At 41.3% G+C, this 19869-nt stretch overlaps 1 pseudogene; it reads right to left on the minus strand.

Moving 5' to 3' along the window:
• Positions 1–18370: 18370 nt before the first annotated feature.
• On the minus strand, positions 18371–18879 carry LOC125079449 (peptidyl-prolyl cis-trans isomerase A-like; annotated as a pseudogene).
• Between the last annotated feature and the right edge of the window lie 990 nt (positions 18880–19869).

Here is a 19869-nt window from a genome sequence, read left to right on the forward strand (position 1 = left end):
GTCACCATATTGAGCCACAGAACAAGTTTGTTGTAACCTCAGGGCCTTTGTACTTCTTGTTTCATCTACCAAGGAAGTTCTTTGCAATGGTCTTCCTTGGCAGGCTCCTTTTAGTAAAAATGTTAGTTGAAAGATTACTTCCTCAGAGAAGCCTATTTATTCCACCTAATCTAGTTCTCTCCTGCCCTTCCATTATGTGTATTCATACAACAAATATTTATTGAAAGTCAATATTTGAAGCACTGTCTGAGACACCAGGAAAAGCGTAGTGAACAAGACAAATAGCAAGTTCCTGCCTTCATGTATCTTACAATCAGGTGTCCCATCAGGCTGTTTGATTTTCTTCATTGCCCTTACATCTATCTGAATTATTTATTGGTTTTCTGAGATAGTTTTTCTACCCAATCCTAGAAATGTAGGGAAGAATAAGTTGTTTTTGTCTTTTCAGAATCCCTGAGGTGATCAGTCTCTGGGAGGCTAAAATTAGAAGGTCTTGGAGACATCAGGGATCAAAGTCGGCACATTTGCTGACCTCTTATGCTGTGGACATTTTTGAACACAGAGTTCAGGAGGGATACTTGTTAGAGACCGTTCACAGATGGCATCATTAATGCACATTGGAAACAATAGTTCCTTTATTGGTGGCCCAAGTTTTGTTTAATTGGCTAGAAACTCTAGACACCATCTTTGTCTAGATCTTGGTTTGAATGTAAGAGTTACAGAATCATTCAGAGTTTACTAAAACCCAGTTTGCCGTCATTCAGATTCCTCAGGAATTCAGAATCATTTAGTAATTCAGGAATTCTGCCTCTAGAGATTTTGATTATTAGAGTTAAGCTGGGACTACATTTTTAAAAAAGCATTCCAGATGTTGCATTTTATAAAATACTTTGTAGAGCATGGTCTGATATTGTAAGCCCTGATTTTGGCCTTCAGGGTCTGGGATGCCAGAAAATCTGCAACTGCAGGATCTTCTGAATTTAGGTGACTCTCTATCTAGGTTTGCTTTAGGCCTGGTATATACCTGTTTTCCTGTCTCATTATTCATAGTGACACCTTTCACTGTCAAAAGTGTCCCAATTTGGGTGATGTATTATATGGTAATTTTACATGGATGGTATCTCACCCAAGAAACTGTTATACACAGCTTCCTTGTTAGAGCTAAAAAGATAGTCTTATATGAAAGGGATGAGGTGGGAATTTGCGTCGTGGCCCAGGGCTTGTGCTATGAAATTTTTAGTCATACTCAAAGTATAATAAAGTCATCCCTCAGATTTTAGGAATTCTTGTTTCTTTCTCTTCCTCATTACCAGTCCTCTGACAGATTTGACATGGAAATACATTTCTTTGTCTAGACCTGTGCTGCCCAGGACTGCTGACAATGGTAGCATGTGGCTATTTAAATTTTAATTCAAATTAATAAAAATCAAATCACATAAAAATTCAGTTTTATTAGTCTCCATAGTCACATTTCAATGGCTAGTGGCTGGACCATGGGTGGACCATGAATTATAGAACATTCCATCATTGTAAAAAGTTCCTGTTAGACTGTGCTGGTCTAGGTTGTGTGTCCTTAGTTTTTGCGCACCTAAATTTGTGCCCAGCACTTTTCCAAGTTATGACTTGAGAAGAGTGTTGTTGGAAATTGTTTTAGAGATTGCCTAACCCAATCTCTTGATATAATTAATGTGTGAACTGGTTCAGGGGGATTAGGTGACTGGCCAAGATTACTTGGCTTGATCTTAGACAAAGTTAGCTGGACTGGGTATTCAAACGAGTTATGTAATCTTAACTAATTTTTTGCTGTCAAATTGTCCATCTGCAAAATGGGAACCATTACAATAGCCCTTCCTCAGAATGACAATGAAGTCACCTTGGAGCATATGTAGGTACCAGCTGCCAGGTAAGGACCATCTTGTGTCATTAAATCATACACTGGCTTTGACAAGACACTATGAACTATTTAGTCTAATTCACTATGAATGGAATAGGGAAATTGATTAAAAAACAAGCTAAATTAAAATACCTGTCAGTATGATTAGGTCCAAAGATGAATTATGCACACATTCTGTTTTGTTGTCAAAATAGGTTCTCCTAATGAGACGTTTCCCACTTCCGATGGTCTTGTAAAATGGCTCGTGCTTTGGAGGCTTTGAAGAGCCTTTAATGATACTCTTTGTAGCACTTCATATTTATTTGACATCTTCAAAGGAGATCGTAAACCCTGTTCCACTCTGTCTATTTGGCCTGGTTAGACTAACACCATGGCCCCCTTCAAAACAAAGAGCGTCTAGTTCAACGCTGCGTCCCTTTGTGGAACACCGTCTCCATGCAGTGGTGGGCTCACTGCTCTGGGAGAGGGCTTTGATACATGTGGGTAGGGCATGAAAGAAGATGTACAGAGCCCTGGTTTGATCACAGGGAGGACTTCTTTTTGGTGGAACGCCTGAAGAGGGGGGCTGGAGCAAATGTCTACGGGGAGGAAAGAATAATGAGTGTGTCTGGGTATGAACTCTAAGCTCTCATATTATTTATTAAACAAATGTAAATGGGTATTTTGGGATACTCGCGAGCATAATTTTTAACATCTAAAAATGTGGCAGAACTATCATGGGATAGCCCCCAAAGCATGGGATTTCGAGTCCGAAGTCTTTCATAAGATTCGCTGATGACAAATGTGTGTAATGGGGAAGTCATTCTTCCTCAGCCTCAGTCTCCTATCTGGGGGAGAATATTCTTACTCTTCCTTTGCATTGGGTTATTGGGAGGATTTTGTGAGAAATGGATGTGAAAATACCTGTTGATTGCAATGCCATATATAGAGAAAAGTGGCTTTTATTATTATTATTACTAATATTAAAATTAATAGTTGAGACATGGATGGAACTAGAGGGTATGACGCTAAGTGAAATAAGTCAATCAGAGAAAGACAATTATATGACTTCACTGATTCTTGTGGAATTTAAGAAATAAAACAGTGGAGCATAAGGGAAGGGAGGGAAAAATAAAATAAGACAAAATCAGAGAGGGAGACAAACCATAAGAGACTCTTAATTAATGGGAAACCAACTGAGGGTTGCTGGAGGGGAGGTGGGTGTGGGGATGGGGTAACTGGGTGATGGGCATTAAGGAGGGCACGTGATGCCATGAGCACTGTAATAAGATTGATGAATCACTGAACTCTACCTCTGAAACTAATAATACGCCATATGTTAATTAATTGAATTTAAATAAGATTAAATTTTTAAAAACCCAAATACATCTAATAAAGTATAAAATCATGGACTAGGAAAGATACTAATAGTTGAATATACTTCCATTACTTACATCTCAAGTGCGTAGAACCACAGTTGAGGTTCTTGAGGTTGTAGCATAACGTTTTTGAACTAAGCAAGAAAAATGAGTTGTCTCGGTACGTTGAGAACCTTGATATCTAGACCCTCTTTATCTTTTCTCTCTCTTTGGTTCTAAATATGGCTTAATTTTTGCACCCTCATGAGGGAAACAATGAATTAACCCTTTGGAAAATAAGGCATCACTTATTTTAAGTCACTCAAACAGGTTTGGCCAGGGAATATGGGAGCTCCTTAGATTGTCAGATGAGAGCTCAGGATTTCTTCATTGGAGAATGACCAAAGTGAAAGCTCACTTTAACTGGCCTTTCAAAAAAGGCTATAGACACAGGGGTGACTTGTTGATGAATTAACTAGGCAAACATGAGGATCACTCTGTGGGTATGAGAAGCACTTCACTTTTCTAACCTTTTTTAAACTCTTGGCTTGCCTTTTGCCCTGAGATTTCATAGGGTATTACACAAGGTAATGACCTCCAGATCACATTGTATGATTGCCCTGCTGGGGTCTTGCAAAGGGTGGCGTGGCCAGTGGGAACTGAAATCCAAGCTCTTCTACCCTAGTGCAATGTTCCCCTAGAGGGGGTGGGCTTTTTTTTTTTTTTTTGGATTTTATTTGTTTATTTGACAGAGAGAGATCACAAGTAGACAGAGAGGCAGGCAGAGAGAGAGAGAGAGAGAGGGAAGCAGGCTCCCTGCTGAGCAGAGAGCCCGATGCGGAACTTGATCCCAGGACCCTGAGATCATGACCTGAGCTGAAGGCAGCGGCCTAACCCACTGAGCCACCCAGGCGCCCCGGGGCGGGGTGGGCTTTTTAATTTCACACAAAGGCGTCTTATGGTACAGTGGAGCTGATGGGAGGTCATATCCTCAGTAAAGGAAGAAACAATAGAAATTCATTTTTACCAGCCATAAGTGAGTAGTCATGAAGGCAGGCTTAGAAAAGGAATGTAAAAGAACTTTGGTTAAATATCGAGGTCTGAACAAATGTGTTCATACACCTACTTTCTCCTTAAACCCCACTTAAAAAATATCTCTATCTAATCCTATATGTAGGTTGGTTACAAGAACCATGTAAGATAGTTATTATTGTCCCTTTCTATAGGTCAAGAAACTGAGGCTCGGAGGGATGAAATAAATAGTCTCTGGCAATATAATAGGGAGTCAGGATTCCCACCCAGTTGTTTAGTTCCAGAGCCCTCACTCTATCTCCTGTGTTATTCTGCTTTCTTTGTACAGTTTACAAAATGCTTTTGGATCTATTTCCTCATTTGGTACTCCCCACATCCTGTTAGGTAGCCTGGCAAGTATTAATATCCCTACTGCTCAGACAGAGTCTCTGAATGATGCAGTGACTTGCTCAAGGTCAAACAGCTTGAGTGAATGTCTGAGTCTTATGAATGCACTTACCCTGCTACTGAAACTGTCAGAACACCAAAATAGATGGAAAATACTGCTGAAAGCTACCAGCATTCTGCCAATAAAGCACGATTCCACATGCAGTAGAGACTCCCATCCAGCCGTCAGTCCTTATGTAATGAAATAAACCATGAAATTTATCCTGTAGGTTTTGCTACAGTCTCAGTAGTCTTGTACTGCTGTGTCACAGAATGGCATTTCATATGGCTTTCTGGAAAACTAGATGAGTGTTCAAAGGGCATAAAGCATCTGATGGGGATAAAGAGACTAGAGATTAAAAACACATGCTGAGGTCCCCGGAAATGCTGGGGTTAGGAATTCCGGGGTGCAGAAGGAATGTCAGCATCGTGGCACTAAATCTCTCAGCCAGCCTGTTGAGAGAAAGTTGTTTCGACCTGGCTGTGTAAATGACCATATTGGAAATGTCAGAAAAAATGAAATTCTTTTTTGGAAGGGGGCCATTAAAAAAGACAATACTAATAGCAAAATTAGAAATGCATTGGCTTTGTTGTACAAGGTCTGTGACAGCATCCCTCCTTGGCAACAGAGCGGTCTCTTACACACATGGGGGTAGAGCATTTGACAGGTTTATGATCTTCCCCATAAAATGGTTATTGCCTCTTGATTCCTGTACCGTTTATCATCCAGTTCATAAATTGATCGACAAATCCTATAATATCAAATGTCGGTTCTGATCAGCCTTTCGGTCTTTTTAATATTTATATGATTTCCTTTGACAGAGCTTGGTGCCGCTTTTTCTGGGTGTTGGAGGCTTGAGGGGTGATGGGATGAGGTGACTCCGAAAAACCTGGGACAACGGACTGGCAGATTTAGAGGCTGCTGAGCCAAACAATTGGGTCACACCTGACAGACGCGCTATAACAAACTGTAATGTTGTAACAGTTCTGGTTCCCTGGGAAGATACTGAGTGCTATCTGAGTGCCATGCCAGAATTATTTCCGTGGTGATGTGTGGGTTGCAAGGACCCATATACTGTGAACTTGTGCTCATTAAGGGCGAAAAAGAAATTTATAAAAGCTCTTAGCCTGTGTCGACGCGCATGCAACCAGATTGCCATGTACTTCACATCGTGACGCACAGAACTATACAAGGCGTGTGTTAAAAGTTAGGCCAGGGGGAGCTCTCGGGGACATTTGATTTTAAATGGTTTGAAGCCAAGGATTTGGAATTCTTTTGCAGATGTCAGTTTTCTCTTACCCTGCTCGTGTTCTGTCATTCATTCATTCCTTTATCTTTTCATACAAAAAAATTTACTGCTAACTTTGTAATTCGAGGGAGCCCGTATTATTAGTCTGTTAGGACAAATAAACGTCATTTGGCAGGGACATGCCAAATGCCATATTCGGGATCCTTCCTGCTCAGAGGAAGAAGAAATAGTCTTTCCCTGAGAATGTTCTCATGATGGACACGAGAAGCCTGGGGTGGGAAGTGGTTGCAGATGCTGAGCCTCGCTCGGCTCTCTCTCTTCGAAGGCCTGCTCTTCCCTGGTACTTCATGAAAGGCTGCCTCCTGCATGGTCTGGTCCATAGGGATTGAGTGGAAGCTTATTGTGACATAGCAGAGAAGGAGTTGTTGTGGGGGGGGGCGGGGAACAGGGTCAAGTATCGCTTAGTTATAGGTGCCCCATGCCAACGCTGACTCAGTCGCACAGTGGTTTCTCCAGCCATATTTTTCAATTAGCTCAGCATATTGCCTAAGGGCTCTAATTGCATATGTTACTAGACTACATGATTTGGGATTAGCCTTTTGGCAAATCCAGAAGCAATGTCATCCCTTATACTTATGGTGATTTTTATCTCAGGGGGCTCTTTATAGCTTTCCTGCCAATAGGCCTTGATCCGGACACCCTATAACTTCCCCCAGACTTTCGATGTTTCAAAACATTGAACCTTGAATAGGATTCAGGGCTGTTTCTTGCTCTTATGCAAATTTCATCCTCCTCCTCCCAGGCCCTCCACCCAACCTTGAAATTTTGTATTTGCATTTCTATGGGGGAAGGGTAAAATCACTGTCTATCAACAGAGCTGGATTCTGTTCTCAAAGAAAAGGACAGAGGATAGTGAAATAAACCCTGCTTCACGCATAGGCACCTGCCTCTGTCTGTTGTGTGCTAGATATTCTATGAGGTCTCAGGGGTTTAAATTCAAGTTTTATTGGAATAGCCACGCCTTTTCATTTGCTATTACTTACATCTGCATTTGCCCTATAGGGACAGTGTGGAGTGGTTGACACAGAGCCCATCTGTCTGCAAAGCCTAAAATATCTACTATTTGGCACTTTACAGAACAATACTTATGGACCCCTGAGTAAAGACTGGGCATTCAGAAAGAAAAGCATGCTGTTTCTGTTCTCGAGGGGGAAACAAATTCATAAGAGCAAAAAATGGGTCCTAAGTACCCTGAGTGCTGGAAGTAGAGAATGGGCATGTTAGCTCTTTTGAGGCACCTGGGGAAGGTTCCCCACCCAAGGAATTCACAGTCTTAAGTTGGATTGCTTTCAATATCTGGGGAGGAGAAAGAGCATTTCCGGCTGTGGGAATAGCTTCTACGAAGGCATATCCATGCGGTATTCTGAGGGAAACTCAGGGCAGCTGGAGTGTAGGTGGGGAGGGCAGTATACCTGCATGCAGGCTGCAGGTGTGTTTTTAGTGGGCCTGGTCTGGGTCTAGAAGAGACCCTTATAGGCCACCTCTGAGCTGTGGGCCAGTGGAGGAGGGAGTGCAGCAGAGAAGTGACAAGATAGGATATATCCTTTGGAATGATCGCGACTTTCACTGCAATGGGAAGGGGACAAGAGCAGGGCCAGAGGGAGGGGGGACATTGAAAGTCTTACTTAATACACATCCTCTCTTGAGCAGCTACAGCCCTGTTTCCTCCTTAAAATAAGTTCTCTGTCTCTGTTATACCGATATCATTTCCTAGTTGTAAAGATTACCACCCCAGGATTGTTTAGGTTGTAAAGACTCCCATACCTAAGTGTTATTCAAAGCCTGAGCTCTCAAGCACTATTTTAATGGGTCCGTTGAAATAAAATGGCAGCAAAAATGTTCTCCATGAAACTGTCATCTTTTTTTTGCAAGACATAGTGCATGAATTCACATTTTATATTTATTTTATTTTGCTTTGATTATGATTACTTACACCTTTGCCTACCACCATGCCAGGCACAGAGAGGGTGTCCCATTTATATTGATGAATGAAAGAATGGCGGAGTGCAGCTGAGCATGGTGGCCTAGGGAGCCAAAGGGAGTGATGGACTCAGGGGACATTGGTAAGGGTCTCCCAAAAGGCAGCTGGCCCCCTGGGAGAGAGTCAAGAGAGGTGTCTAGGTCACACCATTCTTTGTTCTCTTCCTTGAGTAACTACCTCCACTGAAACAGGCACTAAAGAAAGCCAGCTTAACTGTATGGGTATAACTAAAGGTCAGTTTCAGTATGACCGATGGGTTCAAATTGGATTCAGTCTTCTTCTCTCTTTATTGTGGAAAATCTGCATCTTGTTTTTTTGTGTTACCACCAGATTTCTCATGTTCGTGTGGACGGACATCTACATGGTAGGCAGGTGTGCTGAAGTTGTGGTGGGACTGATGCAGTTGGAAGGTTGCGCATTTGAAGCGTATGGATTTCAAGGAGCAGGCTTAGCTTTGGTTCTTACACAGCATGTGGTCATCCGGTGGCGGGGAACATGAAGCCCTTTTATATCAGGTGTTAAATAACCGCTGCTTCTCTCGAGTGTGCCTCCTGATGCTCGGGCTGCCCTTCCCGCTCATTCCTGGAATTGCCTGGGTTTCCCGAATGCTGTCTTCTACAGGATTAATGCCTGGCAGAGAGGACAGCCCTGGCTGCTGCTCCAGGGTTCTGTCTGATTGGTTGGTATCAGAGCCAGTGGGGACACCCGTGAAGTTCTTGCTCCAGAGCTCTTCCAGGACCCCAGAATTCTACACCTGTTTTTACCCACTACGCAGGGGTTGCCATTGTGCCTGCCAGCTGGCTTTCCTGGCTCTTGTCCCCTGATTCCTGTCCCTTGGCTTCTGCTCCTGTGTTTCCTTTATACCAGATCAAGCTTGGACCTTGGTAGGGGAGGTAGACCCCATGGCAGTGATGCTTACACTTGACAAGCAGATATTACCTGTGCTGGATTCCTGGTGCCCTACCCCGGAGTCACCATTGTGTTTTTGCTTGCAGGAGCAGCAACATTTGTGGGATTTGTGGCCTGAGAGACTTGGAGAGATAGGAAGAATGGGGGCAGGGGAGGGTGACAGAAATAGTGAACATTGCAGCAATGGCCAGACACAGCAGGCTTCCTTGCACGTTGGATACTCCTGACATAAGAGGGAGGTGGGGAATGCCTGGAGTCAAGGGGATGAATCACATTTCTGTTTAATGACCTAACTCTTTGAAAATCCATGGAATACCCACTCATTGTGGGTACCAACTACATTCATTTTAATAAATGTGAGAGCTCATGTTCACATGGGGCTTCTCTCCCAGGCATCATATACGGTGACTTATTCGAGTCCTGTAATAAGCACCACAATCCCCATTTTACAGATGAGGAAACTGGAGTTATTTATAACAATTGTAGTATAATCAGGATTCAAGCGCATAAGCTGGAAGGCTTAGTTTTGACCTAATTAACTATGACAAGCCACCACCAAATGATTTCTGTTGTGACTTAGTTGATTATAGAGTCATTGAGTACAGAAAATATTTAGACATTATTATAAGAACTAGCAAAAAAAAAAAAATATGGAATGTAATTGCTGTTGCTTGAGCAGAAGCCGAGAGAGGATTCAGCGCCATAAATAACACATTGCTCTTGGTAAGAGAAGTTTACAGTTTAAGACTACAAATGACCCAATGATTATCAAGAGATTGGAAGAGTTTGTTTATGGGCTTTCTGTCAAATTGTGACTGAGACATGGGCTGAGGCTAGTGTCAGCCTAACAAAGGATAACACCAATAATTTATAATATTGGGGGGAATATTCATCAGGTAAACAACAGTTGTTACAACCTAGATGACTTGGTAACTGGTTCCATAAATATATATATGGTTTAGTTTAAAGATAAAATTGGGACAGAGGTTTTCATTTTGGGTTTATATATTTATTTCTCTACACAGTTGTTAGGTGTGTTAAATGTAACTTGATATTGTAGTTACATAGTGAAATAAATCAAATAGGTAAACTGATGGATGTGAAAAATGCATCATAAACTGTAACATGCCCATAAATTGTAATGGGAAGCATTAATGTATTATTTTATACATGTATATATATATTTTTTAAAAAGCAAGACTAAAAGGGGTTAGAAATATGCTCTTGATTTAACGCTGGGGCTGGGAGTCAATACTTCTCCCCTATAAAATAATTGAATCTATGCGGTAGCTCAGTTGTGTGTAGAAATGTACTTCAATTAAGGTGGTATAACACAGCGATAATAGCGTGCATTTTGAAGTCACAGGGATCTGGGATTTATTTACCTCGAGTCTAATCTTTGCAAACTTGACAGTTTCTGAGCCCATTTTCATTTTTGTAAAATGTGGGTAAAACGTCTACAACCTTAAGAATTAGGAATGTAGGAGCGCCTGGGTGGCTCAGTGGGTTAAAGCCTCTGCCTTCGGCTCGGGTCATGATCCCAGGGTCCTGGGATTGAGCCCCGCATGGGGCTCTCTGCTCAGTGGGGAGCCTGCTTCCTCCTCTCTCTCTCTGCCTGCCTCTCTACCTACTTGTGATCTCTCTCTCTGTCAAATAAATAAAATCTTAAAAAAAAAAAAAGAATTAGGAATGTAATACTCCTATCAGTGCCCTGAATATATTGATAAATATTATAGGTTTATTTCTGACATCTTCCATTTCTCCTTTATGCTCTTAAGAATTTGGTCTCCGTTTCATTTATTTTAAATTATTATCCTAAATGCAAGGAAATTCTATTTTAAATTAAAACCCATTTTTTTAAAATTACAAAATATGTAGTCATATAGAAACCTTGGGAGGCACTGAGAAACAAAGAACAAAGTGAACATTTATTTCTTTCATCCCTAGAGAGAATTATTATTAATTTGCCCAGTCTTTTTATGCATAAGTATATCTTCTTAAGAAATATTCCATATTCTATCTTGTAACCTGCTCTTTGCCCCTGAATTTATAGTGAATAATTTCCCTTTGTCATTAAATGTGCCACAACATTTAAATGGCTATATGCTGTGTGAATATAAAAGCCAAGGACGTTATGACCTGCATACCAAATCTCCAATTACTTTTGGGTTTGTTTTGTTGTGTTTTGTGTTTTGGTGGATGGGTGGGAGAAAGTATGAATTGTTTTTAAGGTATGTTTCTCATATTTGTTTTCCCTAATCATGGTTCACTGGTTTTGAAAAATGTGACTCAGTCCGTACCTTATGCATGACAATGCCAGGATTTAGTAGCATAACCCTCTCAGGGAATTCATTGCCTGCCAAGACCTAGAACCACAAGATTTACTGATGCCAGAGAATATGCTCTCAACAGGAGTCACAGGAAAGGCATAGAGTTACTGTCTGTCTTTCAGTTATTTCTGCAGGAGCACCTGCCTTCCACTCTGCACCAGCCACCTCAGGTTGCCTGAAATATGCAAACCAGCAAGTGACAAATGCTTTTCGGAAAGGTACAATTGCATTCAAATTGAAAATGGGGGAAGTGGATCAAAGAAGAAAGAAAGAAAGGCATTAAAAATTAATCATCCCAGGGCCATAAAGTCAGCTGTAAACCCTTAGCAATAAAAAATTAAATGAAGAAGTTAATGTTTTAAGCAGAGATTTAAATTTTCCAGGGGGGGATCTTGACAGCGGCAACCGATTGGGAAGCTTGCAAGATTTACAGGGGAAGCCCAAGCGTCTCGTCCCACCAGAGGCTCCCGAACGCATAAAACAGCCATCAAATAAAACGTCATTTATATTATTTAGTATCATTGTGAAAAACGTTGGCTGTAAAAGGAAATGGCACTTTTGACCGACCTAGAATATTGTTCTATTCAGGACAGATTAAAATGGCAAAAAGTGCAGGAATGCTAAAAAAAACATATCACTGCTATGAAAAGCCCAGAGGAAATATTACAGAAATAAGCTATATTAGCGAGTTGTACAGCTCCAAGTAATGATATTTATCTATCTGTCTTTCTAGTTCTAATACCAAAGCCTAAACCTGTACCTGGAATCACACATTTATTGGCGGGTTGTCCCGGGGTGGGCTTAATGAACGGTCAGGTCTTCGGACTCCAAATGGAAAGTTGAACCAGACTGATTACAGTTTCCGAGCAAAGTTGGCACATATTTTAGGATTTTCCTGACAAAGTTAAAAATTGCGCCCAGACTGATCTAGATATAGTGGTTAAGAGAACTGGTTTTAGCAGCAAAGAGATCCCTCCTTGGAGCTTGGCTATGCCACTTGCTGCAAAACCTTGGAGAAATTGTTTCTCTTCTTCAAGCCTTCCTTTCTCCATCTCCAAAATGGGCATGGAAATAATGGTATTCAGTTCACAGGGTAGTGGTTACGAGAATTAATTTGGGTAGTGGTTATGAGAATTAATTTAGGTATTAGATAATGAGCATTTAGCACAGGTCTGGGTAATTTGTAAACCTTTGGAAAATGGCAGCTTCTTATACTATTTTCCTGCTAGATAATCAGATAGATGTGTGGGAGTGATTGGAAGACAGCCTGGGTGGAACTCCACCGCCTGTAGGTATTCTGGTCCTGTAGATTCTCAGGTCACCTCAGGTCATGATCCCAGGGTCCTGGGATTGAGCTCCACATCAAGCTCCCTGCTCCGCAGGAAGCCTGATTCTCACTCTCCCACTCCCCCTGCTTGTGTTCCTTCTCTCACTCTCTCTCTGTCAAATAAAGAAAAATTTAAAAAAAATCTGAAAAAGAAAAAAGAAAAAAGGCCAGGCCTTGTTTCCAGGTTCTGGCCAGCTTTAGGGGACAAAGTACTCACCAGGATCATTTGAGAAGGACCTTCTTCTAGCTCAACTTCCCTGGGTTTACCCACAGAAATATGTTACTAATGCTTAGCAACTCTAGGAGGGAAGGTTCCAGCTATTGAGAGGAATTAACACTTATTTAGCTATTTTTTCAAGCTCATTAAAGTTTATGGTGCTCGTGTTTATGCACTGATGCTGTTTCTGTCAGTCTTCGGTTACAGAAAGCAGCTGAGACGTGGAAGGATGTGGACCTCCGATTATTGGTGTGTCAGATGAGAATAATGAAGCGATCTTTTGCAATTATTACAGTTTTTCATTCCAAGTGTTCTTTCAAATGAATTAAGTCTTATTGCTTTTCCCATAGAAAGCCAGCGCTTCCTATAGGCCCTGGGCCTGCATTCTTCTCTTAGTCTGTCTGACTTTAGTATCACTCGTCCATTCAGCTACCCAAACCAGAACCCCAACTCACATTCCATGTGAATGGGAATGTGAAGAGACTCACTCTTCCTGCGAATATGTGGTCAGCGAATCCTCTCACTTCTGGTTTCTGAACTACATCTACCTTCCCTTACTGCTACAGCTACCTTAGTTCCTGTTGCTGTTATCTTGTGATGCCTTTTAAACTCTGTGCTAGTCTGCCTTTGTTCAGTCTTGACTCCCTCTAGCCAGTCATTCCCAAGACAGTCACCATCTTCTTCCTAAAAGGCAAATGTGCTTGTCACCTCTTTGCCTAAAAACCATTCAGTGAGTCTAGTTAGGCACCTGTTTGGTGTGTTTCCCACCCCTTCCATCTTTCTTGTCATTGGCCTGTGAGAGAATCATGCGGAATTGCCTGTGGCTCTCCAGTCGGTCAGACTTTGTCGTGCCTGCATTCCCTCTACCTGAAATTTGCCCCCTCCAGCTCTCTTCTGTTGAGACCTCATGGAGATAGCTTATATGATACTTTTTCTAGGACCCATTCAATGACTTTATCCTTATCCTCCCACCTTTCGCCTCACCATCACTCAGTCATTCTGTGTTTCCAAAATAATGAATATGTGCTGTGCTGTGCTGATTACAAGTTTATTTATCCCACTATACTCTAGACTCCTTGAACATAAGAATGGTGTCTCCTTGTGTTTGGTGCTAGGGACGTAGACATTGTGTGTAGTGATGCTAAATGATAATGGTTGAATTATTGGATGGATGGATGGATGGATGGATAAGTGAAATGGTACTCTTGTTCCTTTTCTGATTCCCAGCTGCTCTCCACTCTCTGGAACCCACCACTGCAATCTCAAATCTGGGCCTGTTTTTAAAGGCTGAGCCCTTATCATTCCTAACTTTTTCCTCCCTCATTAAAATCCCTCCTTTTTCTCTGCACTGATTTTAATAGCTGTTAAGAAAAAAAAAACTGAATGTAAACGACTCACTATCTCCACATTTTCTGTTTTTAATATTAATTCTTATGCCTACTTTCAATTTTAAAAAGAAGGTATAAATTCCTAGGTGAGATTTCAACAAAGATACTAGGCCAAAGGGTATAGCTTTGCTCTTTCAAGTTACCTTTTTACTCTGAGTACATAGGCCAGCCTGGTTTCACAAAAGAAGAGCTTCCATTTTATAAAGTTAAAAGACAATATTATTAATATAACAACAATAATAAAACCTTCTCATGAGTGCTTGCTATTGATTGTCTACTATACTAAATCCTTTCTATATATAATCTCATTTAGTCCTCAAAGATAGCCCTGAAAGATAGGCCTCATTTTTCCCATATTGTAGTTGAGGAAATGGAGATACGGAGATGTCCAATGACTTGCCTCAAGTCACACGATTAGTAAGTGGAAAGCTGGGATTTGAACCCAAGCTTTCCAAAGCCACTCAGCCTGTGCCTCCACTGTGCCAGCCTGACTCTCCATGCCGAGCAAGTACAGTGACTTCTCAGAGAAATAGATTCAAACAGATTCCAGTGAACAGATTTAGGAAGTGGGGACCCAAGGGAGAGATGAGGACGATCTGTTCGTTCTAGATAGAATGATGCTAGTGTTCAGTAATGATGAACATTTCTGGCACACCAGGCACTATTCAAAAACAAAAAACAAAACTCCTCAAGTAAAACATGAAGAGAAGAAAATGGAACTAGAAAAATTAAACTCTGAAAGTAACTTGCTTAGGTTGTTCAGTTAATAAATAAGAGGGGATTTAGTAAGAGTTCCAACAACGAACACTCTTATTTTATCAGTTTGATTGAAAAAAAAAAACAAAACCCTGAAGCTCAATGTAGCGTTCATTTTAATAAGGGCCTTGATATTTATATTTTTTGTCTCTATAATTAGAGCCACCAGCCTAAGAAGTCTACAGTTTTGAGGGTCTTTTTGCTTTGGGCTGTGCTGTCTACATTGCTCTTCCCCTGATCTTTCAGAGGTGTTTATACTTCTTTTTTTTTAAGAAAAGAAATTCTAAGTACTAATTCAGTAGATTGCCTGTAAGTGAGACCCTGGGACCTGTTGATGTGCGTTCATTCCAGTTCTCGAAACATCCTTTTTTTTTTTTTTTTTTTAATTTTATTTTTTATAAACATATATTTTTATCCCCAGGGGTACAGGTCTGCGAATCGCCAGGTTTACACACTTCACAGCACTCACCATAGCACATACCCTCCCCAATATCCATAACCCCACCCCCCTCTCCCAACCCCCTCCCCCCATCAACCCTCAGTTTGTTTTGTGAGATTAAGAGTCACTTATGGTTTGTCTCCCTCCCAATCCCATCTTTCGAAACATCCTTTTATTGGTCTTGATGGACGGCTAATTCCTCACAGGCTCCATTACTTCTCACTCACACATATGCCTTTTCTTTCTTTTCAGGGTTGTGATAGCTTTAAGGAAAGAGGTCAATATTTCAAAGGCATAATTAATTTAGTATGCCTCCTCTTTCATTAGGAAGCTCATTTTCTCCTGAGCCTCTCTTTCTCAGTGTATCTGCAAAGCCCTCCTCAGACTCCCTTAATTCCTTTTGTGAGCACTAGCTCACTTTTCTTTTCCTTCCCTCCTTTCTTCCTTTATTTCTCCCTCCCTCCCTCCCTCCTCCCTTCCTTCTTTAGGCTTATTCTCATTCCTTAACGTTTTTTAACCTGATAAATGGCATGAATTCTTTCCACAATGTTTATTCTATCTTCAGTGACAATTTATGTCTTTGCTGGGTACTGTGGGTCAGAACTCACTGTGGTTCCATCTGTCTAGCCTAGTGGGAATGTCACAGGGTGAACTGTAGCTCAAGTTACACTTTGGTGGGACAGCAATGCCTATGATAAGCACAGGAGAGAAGCGACCAGCTGGCAAGCTGAACAGCTTATTTAAAAAAAAAAAAGTTAAAAATTTTTAGTAATAGTAAACTACGTATGACATAAGATTTGGCATTTTAACCACTCTTAAGTGTGCATTTCAGTATGTTAAGTACATTAACTGTTGTTGTGTAAATAATCTCCAGAACTCTTTTCATCTTGTAAAACTGAAACTCTATACCCATGAAACAACAACCCCCATTTCCCCCTCCCCCAGTTCTTGGAAACCACCAGTCTACTTCTTGTATCTGAATTTGATTACTTTAGGTACTTTGTATAATAGAATTCTACAGTATTTGTCTTTTGTGACCAGTTTACTTACTTTATCACAATGTCCTCAAGGTTCATCCTTGTTGTAGTATGTCAGAATTTCCTTTCTTTTTAAGATTGAATAATATTTGTGTGTGTGTGTGTGTGTGTGTGTACATTCAGAAGTGTAATTCCTGGATCATATTGTAATTCTATTTTTAATTTTTTGAAGAATTGCCATACTGTTTTCCAAGTGACTGCACCATTTTACATTCCCACCAATGCCCAAGAGTTGTGCATAAGAGTTGTGATTTCTCCACATCCTCACCAACACTTGTCATTTTGTTTTGGTTTTGACAGTAACCATCCTAATGGGTGTGAGGTTGAATAGCTTGCTTTTAAGGAGATTGGGAGAAGTTGAAGTTTAATGTGTTACAAGAATTTCTAAGTTGTCAGTCTGAGGGAGGAGAGATAGTGTATAACACCAGGCAGCCTTGGCATCAGGTAGGAATACTGGTCTGGAATCAAGGGATTCTGATACAGCATAAGGAGCTGAACTCAGGACTCAATTTTGAAAGAAAGGGTGAGAGAAACCTGTGAAAAGGTTGGTCTCAGCCAAACACTATTTAAATTCACAGTGAGATCTCAATGTGCAGACCCAAAAGACACATGCAGGCAAGTTGGGGCTTCAGTGGGGCGGCTCCTACCAAGTGGTTCTCACAGACACTGGGGGGTTGTGTTCACTTTCCGTTTCAAATTAAGTATTGGAAAACTGAGTTCAATTAAAATAAGTTAGTTTGGTAGGAGCTGAGTTGTGTTTCTTGAGCCAAGGAGAAGTTGTCCCCTGTTGTGGGAAGGAGGATCAGTGAAGTGTTGGTTCCACTTATGAAAACCAAAATTCAAGCGTTCCCCTGGTCTCTGGGTCCCACCGACCAACAGATGTGAGGGGAGATTGGAGTTGTGGAAATATCATGAGAGAAAGCATATCTCAATAAGAAATGAAAGGTTGAGAGGACTGACTGAATGAATGACACAGGATTGACCCCACTGGGTCAAAGTACAATGGATAACCAGTTCCTTGCTATGTCTTTTTAAATACATGACTTGAGGTTATGTACAATGTTATAGTTTGTTAAGGGGGATTTGAGCAGAGAAAATAGAGTGTGATGACATAATTTTTCTGATGAGGATGATGTGTAGATATTTGTAGGTCTTTTATCTTTTCCTCTTGGCCCAATTAGCTCCACAGGGGCAAAAAGCTAATAAATGCCTATTTGAGGTCAGCTAGTCATTTTCTAGGTAATATACATGTTTAGTGCTCCTAATATGATCCTCAAAATAACTCTATCAGGACTGTCTTCTTATTCCCATTTTATAGATGAAGAATCAGAGGCTCACAAAAGTTCAATAAATTTTTCAAGAATTCAGAGTTAAATGATGAGACCAGGAAAGGGTTATTGGTAATCTTATGCCAAAGCCAGGATCCCTTACAGGAAACCACCACTTCTAGATTATGCTGATTAGAATATGCAGTGTGGATCACATATTCTTCTCCTCACTCTGACCTTGACTTCTTCACTGTAACATACCTGGTTTTTGTTTCTGACTCCCTTGTCTTTGCTGCAATGCCAGTGTTTTAATGGAATGACCTTCACTCATGTCATAGGAATGGTCTCTGAGTTACTATCTTTCATGTTGGTAATTAAACCCTCCCCCTACCCCCACAATCCTTGGAGAGACAGCCTCATTAAAACCAGTCTTAGGAATATGACTTATTAATTCTTACTATGTAGTTACCCATTTTATTTATTTATTTATTTATTTATTTAGTTAGTTAGTTAGTTAGTTAGTTACTGTTGTTTAGTTTTTATGTCAAAATCATAAACTTAACTCTGCAATCTAGCTAGACTTGGAGGGGAGTAAGGAAAATATGGAACCCACAGAACTGCAGCAAGAGCACAAAGCTTGTAGGATATTTCAAGCAAATGGGAGTGAAGGGGTGCTCTCTTGAGCTACAGAAGGAATGGGCTGGTAGTTAAGATAAAACATGAGTAAAATTTATTAGATTTGTCCACAGTCTGCATTGATGATCTTCTTGCTGGTCTTGCCGTTCCTGGATCCAGAGCTATCCATGGCTTCCACAGTATTCATGCCCTCTTTGACCTTGCCAAAGACCACATGCTTCCCATACAACCCCTCAGTCTTGGCAGTGCAGATGAAGAGCTGGGAACCATTTGTATTGGGTCCAGCATTTGCCATGGACAAGATGCCAGGACCCATGTGCTTCAGGATGAAATTCTCAACATCAGATTTCTCCCCATAGGTAGGTGGACTTGTCACCAGTGCCATTATGGTGTGTGAAGTCCCCACCCTTGCACAAAATTCCCTGAATAATCCTGTGAGAGGAAGACCCTTTTTAATGAGATCCTCTCCCCCCAGTGCTCAGGGCATGAGAGTTTTCTACTGTCTTTGGAACTTTGTAAACAGCTTGAAGGAGATCCAGCTCAAGGGCTCACCGGCCATGGCAAGGTCAAAGAACATGGTGGGTTTGACCATGGTTGGGTGGCCTGGGTGGCTCTGGAGCAGGGTTGCAAGGCCTCTAGTTATCCATTTTAAAAAACATTTTATTTATTTATTTGACAGAGATCACAAGTAGGCGGGGGGTGGGGGGTAGCAGGCTCCCTGCCGAGCAGAGAGCCTGACACGGGGCTCGATCCCAGGACCCTGAGATCATGACCTGAGCTGAAGGCAAAGGCTTAACCCACGAGCCACCCAGGTGCCCCTATAGTTATCCATTTTAATCCTCATAACAACCTACAGGGCCAGGCACCAATATCCCTGTTTTGGGGATGAGGCAGTAGAGATGCAAAGGATAAGAATTTGCCCACGGTTGGGGCTCCTGGATTGTTGAGCATCCAGCTCAGTTGGTTGAGTGTCTGACTCTTGATTTCGGCTCAGGTCTTGATCTCAAGGTCCTGGGATTGAGTCCCACATCAGGCTTCGTGCTGAGTGTGCAGCCTGCTTAAGATTCTCTCTCTCTCTCCCTCAGCCCCTCCCTCTTCTTCCTGTTTGAGAAAAACAAACAAACAAATAAAAAAAAAAAACAACTCCAAAACAAAACAAAAAAAGAACCAATTTGCCCAAGGTTACTCTACTAGGTGGTGGAGACAGGAACTGAGGCAGGAATGCCACTCAGTGCCAGATGTTTTGAGCCTGGAGTTTCTATTTTTACACCATAAAGAGCTTCATTACATTTTTAAATTAAAGGATTGGTTGAGTGGATTTTTATTCAATAACCTCTTTACTCGATCCCCGGTTTATAGATTAAGCAGTTGAGGATAAGAGCAGTCACATGGGAATGGAGAGGCAGAGCTGGGGTTTGTATCCAGGTTTATTGGTCCTCAGCCCCTCATGTGGCAACAGATAGGGAAACTTGGGTCTGAAGTATCTCCATTCAAGGGCTTTTAAAAATACATTAATTACTGAATTCTCCCATTTAGCTTGGGAAACCTCTGGGCAGTTCTAAATGCTGGTCTTTGGTTCAGA

Source organism: Lutra lutra, chromosome 10, assembly GCF_902655055.1.
Source record: "Lutra lutra chromosome 10, mLutLut1.2, whole genome shotgun sequence".
Taxonomy (NCBI): Eukaryota; Metazoa; Chordata; class Mammalia; order Carnivora; family Mustelidae; genus Lutra; species Lutra lutra.